Source organism: Nelumbo lutea, chromosome 4 (assembly GCF_056320005.1).
Source record: "Nelumbo lutea isolate HS-2025 chromosome 4, American lotus-T2T, whole genome shotgun sequence".
Classification (NCBI taxonomy): Eukaryota; Viridiplantae; Streptophyta; class Magnoliopsida; order Proteales; family Nelumbonaceae; genus Nelumbo; species Nelumbo lutea.
The window spans coordinates 38,799,971-38,814,147 of record NC_142687.1 but is presented as its reverse complement, the minus strand read 5'-3'; the positions used below and the strand labels follow the sequence as shown (position 1 = coordinate 38,814,147).

General features: G+C 38.7%; 1 protein-coding gene across 10 annotated transcripts in view; it reads right to left on the bottom strand.

Annotated features, from left to right (window-relative positions):
* LOC148855310 (PHD finger-like domain-containing protein 5A) overlaps window positions 1-8,843 on the bottom strand; it is a 31,472-nt gene extending 22,629 nt beyond the window's left edge. For 3 of the 10 annotated variants that reach the window (XR_016113206.1, XR_016113207.1, XM_088985846.1), the window contains exons 1-3: window positions 8,536-8,843; window positions 8,322-8,409; window positions 7,040-7,146 (exon numbers count right to left, since the gene is read on the bottom strand). The gene's annotated coding sequence lies outside the window, so the exon portion shown is untranslated. Of the gene's footprint in view, window positions 1-7,039; window positions 7,147-7,255; window positions 8,410-8,535 lie in introns of all 10 variants that reach the window. The other 7 variants (XM_088985843.1, XM_088985844.1, XM_088985845.1 and 4 more) reach the window with 5 other exon arrangements.
* Window positions 8,844-14,177: the final 5,334 nt, after the last annotated feature.

Sequence of the window (14,177 nt, the reverse complement as noted above, 5' to 3'; positions counted from 1 at the left end):
GGCACCAAACTTCCCTTATTTAGTTGGTTTCTCAAATCATTTTGAATTTAAAAGGAGTGCTCATTATCCTATGTGGAAGTTTTAAAAAGGGAGAAGTTGGGTAACAAAATTGCTGAACTGGGGGTGGGCCATTCGGCTAGCTCAAGCTCCAAACCGTCTCCATGCGGCAATAAGTGTCAAGTGTGGAGTTGAAAGGGGATGAAGGGGGGCGCTAACCTAGGTATATAATCGTCCCCATCGACTTCAAATCGTAAACAGAAAGAGAACTCAGCACAAATACAGTGGGCAAAGTGCTCCCCTTCGGTGCAAGACAAACCCAACACAAGGTATTCCAGATCAAAAGAAGCTTGACCAGATGATAAAAAAGATGGTCATTGGATCAGCTGCAGTGTTTCTAAGGAAGACAATGTTTCCAACAATGAGTCCAGCATTGGAAGTGTTGAAGAAACTATCCAAGTGTGTGTGGACAATGAAGAGGACCTTAACATCTCTTCGTGGTGGAAAAGGTCAGCAACACACAGTTTGAAGAGATTCCTAGTGATAAAGTAGAAAAGCAGGGTGTGCAAGGGAGAAGTCTTTGCCAATAGACTTCTGTTAACCAGGTTGACAAGTCATCAGAAAGGCATGCAAATTGAAGGAGGTTATCTTGCAAGGGAAAGTAGTCCGACCCAGGCATAGCAAAGTTCCTCTTGTAGCCAAAAAGACAAGGGACCACTTTCACTTGAGTGGTAAAATATGGATTCCATATGGTGAATTTGTAGGGGAACCTTAATACTACAAAGGAGACTCCAACAAGGAGAACAAAACCAAGGTCAAAACATGTCAATGCAGCAATAGAACACCCTCTCTCAGACCAAACTATTTTTGTGGTTTCGCGCAACCATGATCTGGAACAGGGAAATAAACAAACTAGAATTCCCCCCTCCATCGAACAATAACAATCTCCTGATATGCTTCCTAGTAGTCCCTATATCACTAGTGTTTTCAGTTTTACCACTGACCTCTCTTCCAGTGCTCCTACAAATGGCCCAAGTCCCATTCCTGCATTGGATGTTGATGGTGTAACTGAGATTAGGGAAGAATCAGAGGGGGGCTTAAAGACAGGTATTGGAAAGCAATTAGAGTCCTCAGGGGAAATAATGAGGATTGGACAAAGCAGTAAGGGGGGAGGGAAGTGTATAGAAAGAAAAGAATTGGAGAAGAATGAGAAGGATTTGTTTAAAGAAAAAGGGAACGAGGCTAGATCTGAAGTAGGCATTTCGAGAGAAAGGATTCAGGGGGAAGAGGACCCAGTGGTGGATCTAAGGAGGTGAGTTCTCAAACAAAGCAAGCGAAAGCGAGGGGGAAGAAGGAGAAAATTGAATGAAGTTGAGCTTATTAGTGATGTTGAAGGGGATAAAGAATTCAGTGCTAGGGGAGGAAGGAGAAAGGGAGGTCTTTAGGAAGAAGGGTCTCAGGGTAAATTTAGCTCTCTCAATGAAGCTCATAAAGTCATAAGTTGGAATGTGAGGGGCTTAGGTAGTGCTACAAAGAGAAAGAGTGATTAGAGATTTGTTGAAGGAGAAACCAGATATTGCATTGATCCAAGAATCCAAAATTCAGGAGGCGGACAGGAAATGGATTAGGAGTTTTTGGGGAGAAAGGAATGTCCAATGGAGCTTTGCACCAGCATTGAGTGCCTTAGGGGAATAATAGCAGCCAAGAGAGAAGATTTGTTTCATTGCAATGAAGAACTAGTGGGAAGTAGGGGTGGCAATTTTTAACCCAACCCGCTGAACCCACCCATTAAATGGGTTGGGTTGGGTTGGGTTGTGGATAACCATTGGGTTAACCATTATAGACATAAGTATTAATTCCTTAGCCTTTTTTTTATTTTCTTCATTTGAATTAAATAATTTATAATTAATGCATTAATTTTCTATTAATAATTGACTAAATTTAGTTTTGTCTTGAATCAATACACTTCACCCAACATAAATCCAAATCAAATTGATCGGAGTCCGGATCAGTTCAACGCGGTCTGACTCGATCCAGCATATACTGATCTGGGTCGACCCGAATCCAAAATAGACCCCAGGCGGGATGGTTTGGTGTCGCTTGCTCTGTCCGATTTGGGCCGTCCGATCCAACCAATATTCACACACTCTGACCCGACCCGGTACAAGTCGATCTGGGTCGACCTAAATCCGAAATAGACCCCAAGCGGGATGGTTCGGTGCCACTTGCTCTGTCCAATTTGGGCCGCGCGGCCCAACCAATAATTCACACTCCGACCCAACCCGATAAAAGTCGATCCGAGTTTACCCGAATCCAAAACAGTTTTGGGCGAGACGATTCGGCCTCTGCGTGCTTTGCCCAATCTGGACCGTCCATCCGACAAATATCCACACAACCCAACCCGATTTAGCTACATTGACCCGGTTCGGGTCAGCCAGTCCAATCCCAAACCCGTGCACAAACCTGATGTGGTCCAATCCAAGTCAATCCACCACTAACTGAACCGGTCTGGTCCAGTCCAGTCCAATCGGATTGGTCCAGATCTAAACGGTTCAATCACCCTTGAAACTAAGTTGTTTAAGTTGGTCTGACCGGTTTGAACCTAAGTGGTTGGGTCAAACCCGAAATCCGAACATAGTCAAATGGCTTCGCCGCTTGTGTAAAAATAACATGCATGTAATGTGATTTGAACCTTCACCACTTATGTAAATAATAACTACAATAACCACCAAGCTACAACCAACTTATTTGTTAAGAGAGAGAGAGTTTGTTTTTTAAGTCCATAAATATAAGATTAAGGGGTTTGGACGGGTTGGATTGGATTAAAGCGGGTTTGGGTTGAACCCAACCCATTTAATTTTATATAGCTGGGTCATTAATGGGTTAGCGGGTTAGATGGGTTGGGTTGAAACTCAACCCAAACCCAACCCAACCCGCCCACAATTGCCACCCTTAGTGGGAAGATTCTTAGTCTCGATAAAGCTGAAGAATAATCAAAATGGATTTGAACGGGTCCTCACCAATATTTACAGTCCAAATTCTTATAGGGAAAGAAATGCAATGTGCGAAGAATTAGCAAACACAAGAGGTTTGTGGGAAGGACCATGGTGCCTAGGGGGAGATTTTAATGTCATTAGGTTTGTGGATGAATCAAATGGAGGAAGACAGAGGGTTACTTCAAGTATTGGGAAATTCAATAACTTTATTGAGGCCTTTGAGCTAAGAGATTTCCCTCTAGGTCATTCCTGTTTTACTTGGTCCAATCTTCAAGCTAACCCTATTTGCTCTAGGCTGGACAGATTTTTATTGTTACTGGATTAGGAAGAATATCGGACAGGTTTGATGAGAAGAACATCACCTAGAATCACCTTAGATCACTGGCCATTCTACTTATTTAAAAGGTCTACTGTTGGAGGTCCAACCCCTTTAGATTTAAGAATATGTGGCTTACCCATCCGAAGTTCAAGGAAAAAGTTAAAGAGTGGTGGGACACCCAGAATCCACAACCTATTTGGGAAGGTCAGAAATTTCTGAAGAAGTTGTGATTCTTGAAAGGGGAAATTAGAGAGTGGAACAGAGTGAAGTTTGGGAGATTGGAAGAGAAAAAGCTAGTCTGATATCACAAATTGAGGAAATTGATAGGACGGAGCTACAAGGTGCCTAGATCCTCACGAAAGGGAAAGGAGATGGTCATTGAAGGAGTTAGAGGCTACTCTATTGAGAGAGGAGATAAATTGGAAGTAGAAATCTATAGGGAAATGGATTAAGGAAGGTGATGGAAATACTAAAATTCTTCCATGCTTTAGCAGGTAGGAAGAGGAAAAGGTCAATTACTTCTTTATTGGTGGGGAATACTAAGATCACAGATCAATGTGAAATTGCTAGCCTTTGCAAATCATTTCAAATAAATTTATCCCAATCAACAAGAGGTGGTCTTTAGATGGACTTGAATTGGCATGTTTGGAAGAGAATCAAATCAAGTGGAGCTCTTTAAAAAAAAAGGTTTGAGGAGGAAGAAATCAAAGAAGCAGTTTTCTCTTTGGTCAGATCTAAGGCTCTTGGGCTTGATGGTTACACAATGGCTTTCTTTCAAGATTGTTGGAAGATAATTAAATTTGATTTGGTCAAAGTTTTTAGGGAATTCCACAGAAAGGAAATAATCAGCCCAGGAATGAACTCCACCTTCTTAACCTTGATCCCAAAGAAGATAAAGGCTTCTCAACAAGGGGACTTTAGAACTATAAGCCTAGTGACCAGCATCTATAAGATTGTGGCTAAGGTTTTATCCCTAAGACTTAAAAAGGTGCTCCCCTCTCTCATATCCCAGTTCCAAGGGGCCTTTAATCAGGATAGTCAAATAATTTACCAAACCTTAATTGCTAAATTGCTAATGAATGTGTGGAGGCCTAGAAAAGGTTAAAGAAGAAGGGAGTAGCAATCAAATTGGATTTGGAGAAAGCCTATGATCTAGTGGACTGGGATTTCTTGATGGAGATTATGAGGAGGTGTGGCTTTGGGACTTTGTGGTGTAAATGGATCAGAGGGTGCCTACAAACAAGTCACTATTATGTTATTGTTAATGGCTCGGTAGTTGGTTTCTTTGAGGAACTTCGAGGTCTTAGACAAGGCAATCCACTTTCTCCCTTTCTCTTTACTTTGGTAGTTGAGGTCTTAAGCAAGTTGATTTCTAAGCAAATTCCTTACAGTTGTTTAAGGGATGGGTAATAGGAAGAGATGGAGTCTTGGTCTCCCATTTGCAGTTTGCAGATGATATCCTTGTTTTTTTGTGATGGGGATTGTAGAGATGGAGTGGAAAATCTGAAGCTAGTAGTGAAACTCTTTGAGAGGATATCCAATTTGAAAATTAACTAGTCTAAAAGTTTGTTGGCTGGTATCAATTTGGAAGATGATGATCTAATAGCAATGGCAGAATCTTTGGGTTGTGAGAAAGGAAATTGGCCCCTGAACTACTTGGGTTTACCCTTAGGTGGCAACCCTAGAATGACTAGTTTTTGGACCCCTGTGGTGGAAAGGTTTGAGAAGAGGTTAGCAAGATGGAAGAGAAATTATATATCTTGTTGGGAGGGAGAATTACTCTGATCAAATCCACTCTAGAAAATCTTCTTGTGTATTTCATGCCGGTTTTTAGGGTGCCCCAAGGCAAGAAAAACTGAAAAGATTATGAGAGGTTTTCTTTGGGAGCCTGGAGAAGGGAAGAAAGATCATTTAGTAAGACGGGAAAAGGTGATGCAATTGAAGGATGAAGGGGGTCTGGGTATTGGGAATATAAGGTTGAAGAATACGTCTTTGTTAAGTAAATGGCTTGGGAGATTCCCTGAAGAAAATGAGAAGTTGTGGCATAGAGTTATAACAAGTATCCATGGACTGTCAAACAATGGGTGGGACACGGGCTGCATGTACAAAGCTACTTAGGCTGCTCCTTGAAAGGCTTTTTTTTATCAACGGCTCCTTGGAAGGCTATCCATGACAATCTTCCTAGGTTCCTCACTCACATGGGCTGCATGCACAGAGCTACTTTTCACCTCTTAGTTTCCTATCCTTTTTGCTTTCTTTATTTAGGAGTGGTTTTATTCTCTTTTTGGTTGCTTATGGATCCCCCTGATAGCTTGGAGGGACTCTGGGACTATTTAGCTCTCCTGTTTTTACTTGCTCTAAAACACGAGGCAAGAATTTGGGGAGATGCACCAGAGCAATGGTAGTTTGGACACTTTTGGAAGAAAGGAATCTAAGAGCCTTTGAAGACAGGGAAAGAAGTAAGGAAGTTGTGATAGAAGTAATAACTTTAAGGGTGGCTCATTGGGTGAAAACTTTAAAGCTTTTTGCAGATTTTAAAGTTGAAGATTTTTTCAATTCGTGTGGTTCAATTGTTGTTTCTTCCTCCAAAAGACAGAATTATAGAGGCTTGGTCACCCCCACGTGCTAGGTGGAAGAAATTGAATTTTGATGGTAGTTGTATAGGTAATCCTGGCCCATCCAGTATAGGTGGGATAATTAGAGAAGAAAATGAAAACATCCTAGCAATGTATTCAAGTCCTATTCAACAAGGTTATGTGGTGAGATCAGAGCTAATGGCAGCAGTTTAAGTGGTGGAGAAGGATAAAGAAATAAGGATTGAGAGACTAATCATTGAAGGTGATTCAAAGATAGCTGTGGGCTAGCTAAAAAAGGGGGAAGGAATAACTTGGCAACTAAGGAATGAGTTCAGGCACTTCAAACAACTATCTAAAGATATGCTCATCCAAATAAGATGGATTAGAAGATCTGCAAATAGCATGGAAGATGGCCTATTTAAACAAGGAATTCAGAGACAATCCATGTTTTGGGCTTATTTGTAAATTTGGGATGGTTTTTGGGTTTGTTGTTTTTTCACAACCTCTTTTTTTTATAACTGAATTATAATTTCATTAATAAGAGAAATATAAGCTGTTACAAAACCAGAAAAAGTTACAGACCTGCCCAGAATAGCTCTTCCCTAAGTACCCCTTGTTTGGCAAGAGAATCAGCGAAAGTATTTGCCGACCTACCCACCCATTGGACTCTAATTGTCATGTGTCCAGTTAACCATTTCAATTTTTTCATAAGATCCCTATAGCTCCAAGTAATTGAATTAGGGTTCTGCAGCCAACCCACAATCACCTTAGAGTCCCCTTCAATCAGTAACTTCTCTATCCCAAGTTGGTTGGCAATCTGAACTCATTTTATAGCAGCCAACAGTTCAGCCCTTGTAGAATGGCCCACTCTCACCGGGCTTGAAAGCAGAGATAAGATATTGCTTTCCTCAGATCTCAAGACCCCTCCAATCCTTGACAAACCTGGATTGTCTCGGCTACTCCCATAAAAGTTCAGTTTAATAAAACCTCTTGTTGTATCTTTTTATTCTAAATTAATGAATCATTTTTTGTATACAAAAGAACACTAAATCCAAAAAAAAAGGTCAGATAGAAATGCTGAATTCCATGGTCATTGTATACAAAAGAACACCAACTATAACATTTACTTTTTCTTGCACAATTTCTCTTACCGCAACTTTTGCAAACAAGAAGTGCTGTTTTAATTTCTTCACAAATCAGAAACTGAATTCCATGGTGATTGCATACAAAGTTATGGGCATGATGAATGGGAAACAACCTGAAATTAAATCATAATACTGAGTAATACAGGAATGGAAACTCTAAACAAGTGTCTTTGCAAACTAGGTTTGGTCATTTAGAGAAACTATGCCTAATATCCTGCTTACATATTTATCTCCATGTCACACCCTCTTTGCACGCTGGGTTGCCCATTTTGAAAGTGACTCTATTGGACCTCCATAAGCTTTCAGAACAGATTATAAGGGATCCGTGTACTCTCTTTTCATATGTCAAATTTCAGCCTAGACCACTAGCTTATTGCCACATGGGTTGTAAGGATCACCTCCACGGCTCCACCCATGGATTTCAGCAAAGATTGAGGAAAAAAAAGTTTGGAAAGACATGTTAACACTAGAGCAATAATTGGCCCATTCCTGGAGGTCATACGTCTGATCACGGGAAGGGGCCAACCAGCCAATGAATCTGGAATAAAGAGAAAAAAAGAAGCCAAGGAATCTGAAAAAAAAATCAAAATGTTCAATTTTTTAATCCATAAAGTGGTGGAGTATGAATTCAGTCCTCACAGAGCCGTAGCCACGCTTTGCTCACAGCCTTTTGGAGCCATTCATCGGGAACATCTCTGTATTTGTATGTTTTTATCCATGGGGAGATATCCCAATGCACAGCTTCAAATGGCTGTGAGCATGGAGTGAGATGGTTCTGTGAGGACTGAATCCGAATTCAAAGCGGTGGATCATTTACAAAAGAAAAAATGAAGAAAAAAACATCCCATTAAATAACCAATAGTGAGTTGACCTTGGCTTGAAAGTTTGAAAAATCGCAATAGAGCATTTGTTTGAAAAGTTGTCTAAAAACCTGGCTTGCAAGTTGGTTTTGATATTATGGATTTGTTTGTTTGTACAGACTCCCTCACTGTTTCTTCAAAGAATACATTCATGGCAGACTTCATCAAGGAAATATCACAAGTAAAAAAATGAAAAGAAATTATTTAAGTTAGAATTTGGAAAGATATATGCAGGAAAAGAACTGCCAAAACAATGTTATGATATGAACATGAGATGATTGAAATAAAATCAACCATGCCAGAAAATAAAGCTCTGATGCAGTAAAAATAAATAAGTAAAGCTCCGAGAAAAGCTTCATCTCCTTTCAGGGTTGTAGATTACAAAGTTTAATGGTTTAGATGTTGTCATCCATCAAGTTGATTGTTACCCATTTTACACAAACAGACATATAAGAAGCAAGGGGGAACATTGTTTCATGTACAACAGCTGCAGGGTCAACTCAAGCACCATAACCCCTGCTAGAGATGAAGCAAGAGATTAGATTTGAAAGCATCCCTACCCATTAGACACTACCGCCGTGTATTTGAAAACATCCAAGTTTACATGCTTCAAGATTCAAGAACAAAGGTAAAAGGCCTAACCTTCTTGCAGATTTATCCGTTCGATTTGCTCAAATGATGTTCTGGGCTTCTCGTTACTCAACTGATAAGTCTTCACTCTTCAAACCAATCCAAGATGATTCGTTTTCTTTTTCAGTGGTCAAATGGAGAATGGAGAGAGAGACGGTGAGGGAGAAGAGACTACTCCGAGCGTGAGCTGCTGCTGAGTGAAGAAGAGCAACTCCAGCCTGATACGGTGATACACGGAGACGGAGACGGTGAGACCAAGAAGCAGAGCCGCAGGCTGAGAATACCGAGAGCACCGGTCCCCTTTCGTTTTCTCTTTCGGTGGTAGAATGGAGAATGCAACGGGCATTTCGGTAGACGCTAGGATTTTGAGCAAAATGACCATTTTGGACATCTATTAATATAAAGGGTGCATTTCTTAAACGAATTGATTAAGTTCTGATTCAAAATTGACTAATGCTACCCCTATTTTAATTGACTAATATTTCTCTTATTAATTTCCCGTAAACAAAGAAAAGATACAAGGATTTTCCCTTTAGATTTGTTTCTCTCTCAACCCTTATTTCTCTCTCCTTTTTCCCCACGATTAGTTAACGAACATAGTAAAAGAACACACAAGAAATTCGCCACTATTTTACTTTGTGTTTTAGCTAGACCAAGCGATGGAGAGTAGTGGCGAATCTACCGGCTTTCGGAGAGCTTCAGCAAGATGAACAAGGGGAGATCCGCTGTTGCTCAATCTCCCGCTTAGTCTAGCCAAAACACAGAGGACAAAGAGAGAGAGAGAGAGAGAGAGAGAGAGAGAGAGGGCAGATTTGTTGTTGTTGCCGGTGATTTTAGTGAGCATGCTACCGTAATTTCCATTTCTATAAAAGAAGAAGATGATGATGATGATGATGTTGATGATGAATAAAGGGCATTTCTAATGTATTATGGTTGTAGTTGATCTATTGTCGAGCTTTTGTTTTCCTATGGTGTTAAACAGAATCCAATTGTAAGATTGACCCAAAAGCTTTGAAGTGATGAGTTGTCACTTTTTGTATCATTAGGTTTGATCTTGAGCAGGGTCAAGTCATTGAGGAGTGTTACCCACTTGATGAGAGGCTAAAGCGAGGAAGAGAGCAAAAGTTTGTGGTCATTTTGTCTTACTATCCGTTCTTGAGTGTGTTCATGTCCTCTGTTTTTTTACATTGGTAAGAGAGCTCTGGAGCATATTGCTTCTTGCGTCTCAGCATGGCCTGCTCTTGTACCAAGTAAACTAATGGAACTTCTTATAGGGAATGCTACGCTTAAAGTAAACCTGTTGCCTGCTCATAGCTTGCCTTTGGAGTGGGGGATCGTGTTAGATGAGTCTTTCTCCTCTATGGCTCCTTCTCTTCCTACAAACCAATCAATCCCACAGGGTCTTCCAAGAGAAGAGAACGAATGAAATGTAGCATACTGGGCACAGACACTGAGAGAGAGAGAGAGAGAAAGAAAAATGTTCTCTCATTTCGTTCCTTCTCGTGTTGATACATTGATGCAGAAGTCGGTGTTGGTTTCGAACATAACCAACTTCGAGCTCCCTCTCTCTCATTCTCAAGTTGATACCAAAGTCGTCTCTCCAAAATGAAAAGGGTATTTTTTAACATAAAAGGGTAAATTGGGTATTTTTGAATTTATAACAATCACATGATGGCATATGTGAGCAGTTTATGATGGAACATTAACGATAAGGGAAGTATTAGTTAATTGTTAGAAACAGTAGGGGTAGCACTAGTCAATTTTCAAACAATAAGGGTACACTTAGTCAATTTGCTAAACCATACGGGTAGTTTGGGGAATTTACCCTAATATAAATAGAGTAAATTACAAAGACCTACCCAATTTTTTTCACCACAAATACCCCCTAAGATGTGGTCGTTAGGCAATTACCCGTCTGGTAGTGTTCTGTCAGTGAAAGAGATTCACATTTGACTGTTTAAAGTTTTTTAAATACCAAGTTATCATTTTTTTCTAAAATCAAAGATGGTCATAAGACTCTTAGACTTTCAAAGTTTAAAAATATATATATATATATATATATATATATATATATATATATATATATATATATATATGAGGGTGTTTGGAACCGTGCGCATTTATTAAATAAACACTGCCACATAAGCACTAGTTAAGCATTTGCCCAATTATGTGAATCCGTACGTAGAGACTTGCAAAAGTAGGCTTTGGTTTATTCACTATTTCAGCACCTACTGTTGATTGTAGCACTTCCCCCAATGAATAGGCATTTATTCACTACTTTACTGATGTGGTGCCTAATGGCACCTAAGTGTCAATAAACTGGTATCATTGCTTTTCTCGATTTTCTAAACAAATCAAATACGTTTAGTAAATAAACATCCATAGTTCCAAACACCTACTATGTGTCTATTACCCGAAATGAGACTTGAAAAGTGTTATGGGTTGGGGATGAACTACAGAGATAGGACTCTGCTCTCTTTACAGCTCAACGAATAGAAGAGTAAAGCAATTCACTTGCTTAAATAGAGACGAAAAGCAGGAAGAAGCCTAAAAATGAACAACTTGCATGGGTTCTCAAGCTTTATTTGGAAGCTCTGAGTATAAAAATGATAACGCAACCAATTTAACGACCATGTTAAGGAGTTCCTGACAATAGAAAATAAGACCAGCAGTGAAGTTCACAAAGCTTGGGTCACACCCCAATACCTTCATTGCCATTGAGGATGTAAGGTAAGAGTGGAAGTGTGGAACTGAATAATATTGCATTTTTTCTTCAAAAGTATAAGTACTTTCCAGAGATACAAGAGTTTGAGGCCTTTCTTCCCTAAGTGCAAGATTGTCTCCATTAGCCGGGAATTGAACTCAGGTCTGTACTGTGGCAGCATGCTATTCCACCACAAGACTGTTGGTGCTTATTATTTAAGGACAATAAACATACCTAACTCAACCATATACTTGACTGAATAGAGTAAATTGTTAAACAAGCCGTTTTTTGCTAAAACATTGTTCTAGTACTATTTTAAAATAATAAAATCAAGCCATTGAAGTATTTTCATGGCCCCATCTTAAATTAGATGAAAATGACACCTTGTTGGGACCACAATAGTACATCTAAAGCCCCTCGATTTTGTGCTGCATTGATGGATTGTTTGGTTGTCATGAAGCATAAACACAAAGCCCAACTATAGACGGTATGAACAACGAGGTTGATGGTGCTATGAATGGAGTTGAGACAAGTGCATATGCTACCTAAAGATGACGAGCTTAAACTTTCTCCTTTTCAACTTTTTTTGTTTATGCATTTTAGTTAGTTTCATTCATTTCTTTTACTTGTAGTTATATTACAACTCTAACTTTATCTTTTTTGCTTTTTGCTTTTGAATCCATTGATTGGAATCGATGGCTAGGATGGGAATTTCTAGGTCTTTCTCTATTGGACAAGTGAAACAGTCATGGGAATAAAAGGCCAAAGGAAGAAGAGAGAGAGAGAGAGAGAGAGAAAGAGAGAGAGAACCACATTCTTCTAGTTATGTTGCGATAAATCTAATTGATAAAGCCCTAGATCTTGATAGAAAATAAATTATGTAAGGAGCAAAGGATAAACCCATGATGATATTTCAGAGAAAGAAAACCCCGTTATCAAAAAAAGGGTATCGATCTTGATGATGGTGATAGACATTTACCCACCACTATTCAAAATTTTTTAGAAAAAGGAAAAGAACAAAAATCCCATTTTTCTCCACCAAAATAAGATAATGGAGAAATCCCTCCAAAATGCATACTTTGATATGAAATGAGAAGGAAAGCATATCAATATGTGGAAACCTGACATCCATAGGAAAATTTAGCACTCTCCAACTTTCGGTAAGGCCTGTAGAGGGTTGTTATTTTTCAATTGAGGTGGGATTTGTAGGAAAATCATCTAGCATTGTCATTGGTGATGCAACGAAAATACAATACTCAAATGGCTATAGTTTGAGCAACAGGAACAAAGTTAATGAAAATCTTAGTTCAACCTTGACTAAAGTATTCACGTTAATTATTAAATCCAAAATTTTAAGCAAAAACAAGATTGATGCTGAATTTTCTCATGATTTTTTCTGATATTTTCGAGTGTTAATGCCAAAATAAAGCTTTTGAAGGACTATTTGGTTTAGTGTAGCCCCGCAAGAACAAAACACTACTTACAACCTGATTCTAAGAGAAGGAATTGTACTTACCAAGGATAAGATAGACACGTCAGCCATGTGATGATCATGGGATAAGAGTCATGCATGTCTCGGTGTTGTTTTTCCTTATCAGATTATCCTTGTACTATTTATCTCTTGAAATCTCTTCATTGAGAGAGTTGTATTTGACCACAACTAAACTTTTGTATTATAACTATACTTATGGGTTTTGAGAGTGGATCATCAAACCTGTTACATCTCAGACTATTTATTAGTTCAAATTTAGTATTTGAGCCCCTCAACCCTTCATAACGGCCTCTCACTCAAACAATTCCTCCATGGTTGCTAGTCCAAGCACTAACAAAAGCTTAATATCACTATCGGCCATTGACTATTCAGTTTATTCAATGCCAAACATTACATACTACCTACCAATCAAACTCATCAAAGACTTCTTGTTCTTAAGGGCCTAATTTCTCAAACAACAAACATTTTCTTACCTAGTGGCATATCACAGTAGCATGTCATCATTCTTTGATCATGCCTAGTATCTGGATTAAGGCACTGCACACCACATGACATCAGATCTTGAGAATCTCTAATCTATATATGAATATGGAGGCTCCTAACAAGTTAAAGTTGGTAACAATACAGATTTGTCAATTACTCATTGGATTTTCACTGCTCTCATACAATGAACATAAGTTTTAGTTGAAAGATATATATCATGTTCCTAGTATTACAAACAATATTGTCTATTAGTAAGTTCACTAAAGACAATAATTTAATTTTTGAGTTTCATCCTACATTATTCTTGTTGAAGGGTCATATGGAAAGATTTTTTCTCAAAGGACCTAGTAGAGATGGACTCTATCAGTTCCTGATTCCAACATCAACTTCGTCATCTTCAAACGAACATGATGTTGCAACTTATATTGGTGAAAATGCTTCTCTCTCAACATGGCACCATAAGTTTAGCAATACAACTTTCAAAGTAGTTAAACATGTCTTGTCTAGTTTTGGTCTTCCTTATAACGGGTCTATTAAAAATAATTATATTTGTAGTGTGTGTTAATCAGGAAAGAGTCATAGATTATATTTATCTGATTTCAATACAAAGATTGTTGGTCCATTGCATTTAGTTTATTTTGATTTATGGAGACCATCCACCACAACTTATAATAAATGATCCAATTGCTATGTAATGTTTATGGATGCATACTCCAATTTTTTTGTGGTTTTTTCCTATTGTATACAAGTAAGATGTATTTAATGTTTTTTCTTGGGTTCAAAAGATATGTAAAACACTTTTTTGTGCCAATATTAGGATATTCTAATATAATTGAGGAGGATAATACAAATGCCTCTCTCGCTATCTTGACTCCAAGGGTATAATTCATCGGCAACATTGCCCACACACACATGAGCATAATTACAACACTCTCTAATTGTTTCAAATTAAAGGATCTTGGCTCGTTAAGT